This window comes from Loa loa (assembly GCF_000183805.2).
Source record: "Loa loa unplaced genomic scaffold supercont3.236, whole genome shotgun sequence".
Lineage (NCBI taxonomy): Eukaryota > Metazoa > Nematoda > Chromadorea > Rhabditida > Onchocercidae > Loa > Loa loa.
This window is the reverse complement of record NW_018108416.1, coordinates 94,219-97,678: the sequence shown is the minus strand read 5'-3', so window position 1 is coordinate 97,678 and position 3,460 is coordinate 94,219.

The window sequence follows — 3,460 nt, the reverse complement described above, 5'->3', positions numbered from 1 at the left end:
AAATAATAATAATAATAATAATAATAATAATAAGTAATAATAATAATAATAATAATAATAATAATAATAATAATAATAATAATAATAATAATAATAATAAATAATAACAATAGTAATAACAATAATAATATATTTTGGACGAATTATTATGTAAAGATAATAAGAAATGCTTGGAAAGAGATTTTGTTCATTTGACGGTAGCATTATAAAAGGAAAGAAATGATAAAAATTTTTAGAATTGTGAAAAACCTGCTATTAAGAAATTATGCTCATTTAAATGAAATAAGCATTTCTTCACCTTTCTCAACATCTTTTTGATATTTGAAAATGTTTCACATAAATATCACCAATTTAATTATTGGTATTGATTATTCATCTAAATTATTAATCTGTTATTGTATAAATTATTAGAAGAAAATCCTGTGCAAAAATAACACTTTAGGTGACAATAACTAAAGTACAACTTTAGATATTCCAATGTGACAATAACTAAAGTGTAAAAGCGTAACTTCAGATGCTTTCGTTACAATAACTAAAACATGTAGTTGAACTATGAAACTTACTTTGAGTATGAGTAGTTGCATTACATTGAGTATAAGTACTTACATTGAGTTTAAGTAAGGCCAGAATATTCAGAATATTCAGAATATATCATTACCGATTCGTATTGAAAGATTGTTCTTTTAAGTATTTATATTATTGTTAATGTTCTTATAAGTACTTATAAGTACTATAAGTACTTATATTCAATACTTACTACATATTATACTTATTATAAGTATTTGTATTCAGATATTCCAGCGTGACAATAACTAAAGCATAACTTCGGATGCTTTAGGTAACAACTTATAAGTTCTTGAAGTTTTTATGAGTACTCTTACTAGTCATATTAATATTGCACTACTGTTTCCATTTTCTATGGAAGTTCATAGAAAATAATAATGGTGATATTAATATTAGTATTAAACTAATAATGATAAGACTAATGAATATCAAAGTTATCCTTTTCCAAAAATGAAATGTTTGTATAATACATTTTATAAGCATATTATTTAAAAAAAAAAAAAAAACAGAAAGTTTAAAATAAATAAAATAAAGCTGTTAAAGATTATTAATTAATATTGTTTTAATTTGAAATGATTTCTTTTTTATATCTTTTCTAACTTCTATAATATTATCTTTCTTTATCTTTTTTTCTTTTTTCTCATCGTATATTATCAAAATTTTTCGTTTTCTTCTTTTATCCATTTATACCAAAACAAAAACAAAAACAAAAAAAGAAAAAATACGAAATATTTTCTTTTAAAAAGAGAATTTACATTATTTACAAATGTAATTTGTTAGAATGAGATTTTTTCTCTTACCCTTCCTCCTTTTCTACCACTTCTCTTTGTAAACATTAGTTAAAACCTGTTTACCGCTTTCATCATCTATCATTTCGTCCCACTGCGCTCCCCCCCATATACACACCATCATTATTTTAATTTATGCATTAGTTTAAAGTTGTGTGTACACACACACACACACAGACACAGACACAGACACACACACACACACACACACACAACCATAGAGAGATACAAACGATCATCATCAAAGTGTAATGCAGAAGAAAATTGTCTAAAATGATGAGGAAAAAATAGAAAAAAAATCTTATCGAATGATTGGAATAATGTCAAAATGAATATATTTAAAAGAATTAAAAAAAGACCGAAAGAAAAACATCGGCAATGTTTTTTAGAATAAAATTTACAATTTAGTATGTAATTAATTAATTAATTAATCATATCGACTTGGTAAATAACAATAATTATGCAACTAAATTTTCTCCAAGAAATTCGTACAATTACTGCAAATGAGAATGGTGAAAAGGCATAGTAATGCTTTCTAAAATGAAATTTATAAATTAATATGTAATTAATTAATTAATCATTTCGACGTGATAAATGACAATGATTGTTATGCAATTAAATTGCGCAAGAAATTCATATGATTTAATCAAAATATAAATACGAATAAATTGTTTATATAAATCAACGACGAAAAAAAATGAAATTAAAGAAAGAGAGAAATGAATTAACGGTAGCGGATAAGAATATGAGTTATGAAAGAGGGAGAAAAAAAATGAGATGAAGTATGACAGGGATTGAGATTGATGAAGAAAGACTGGATATGAAATTTAAATCAAACTAAAATATAACCAAATGATTTTTCATTGCTTCAATTGCTCAAATATTTGTTCATATGGAATGAAAATGATAGCTTGTTTGTTAGGTTATAGAAAAAATTTTATTTTTTTGTTAAAAAGGAATTAAAGCGGAATGAATGAGTGAATGAAATGTTGGTAAAGCGGAATGAATGAATGAATGAAATGTTGATAAAGCGGAATGAATGAATGAAATGTTGGTAAAGCGGGATGAATGAATGAATGAAATGTCCGATAAAACAAAATGAATGAATGAATGAAATGTTAATAAAGCGGGATGAATGAATGAAATTAATAAAGCGGAATGAATGAATGAATGAATAAAGCGGAATGAATGAATGAAATGTTGATAAAGCGAAATGAATGAATGAATGAATGAATGAAATGTTGATAAAGCGGAATGAATGAATGGATGAATGAAATGTTGATAGAGCGGAATGAATGAATGAAATGTTGATAAAGCGGAATGAATGAATGGAATGTTGATAAAGCGAAATGAATGAAATGTTGGTAAAGCGGAATGAATGAATGAATGAAATGTTGATAAAGCGGAATGAATGAATGAAATGTTGATAAAGCGAAATGAATTCGAGACGAAAAATTTGCACGACGGAAATTCCATCGATAATGTGATAATGATAGAAATCTTGATGAAATACTCTCTTGAAAAAACTGCAAGATCATATTTATAAAGGCAAAATGATCCAATGCATGCGACATGAATATGTGGTGATGAAGTTTATATCATCATACTTCGAGTTAATTCGAATTTCGAAATTTTTTTCTCTTCATTTCTAAACAAAAAAAAGCAATTTTTCTGAATAATTTTTTAAACAATTTTTAAATTTTTATGCTTTTTTATAAGCAATTTTCATGCATTTTTTTGATAAATGATTTTTGTGCAATTATCATTCACCACATTAATGAGATAAAAGAGCTATTAAAAAGTTTGAATATTTTATTTGACAATTAAGTTCGGTCTATCATTGAGTGTAAAATCGGCAGCTCTTTTTTTCACCTCTATTCAAGATTGAAAGTGTTGGTTTTTTTCCCTCCTTATTCGTTTATTTTTATTTTTTCATCCAATTCTGATTAGTGTTTTAGTTGATTCATATTATGAATTAAATAACTTTTCCTGTCATTGTTTTTTCCATCCGTTAAAAATGAAATAATTGGTTAAATCGTTTTTAATACCATTCAATTACAGTTTCATTTGATATATATATATATATATATATATATATATATATATAT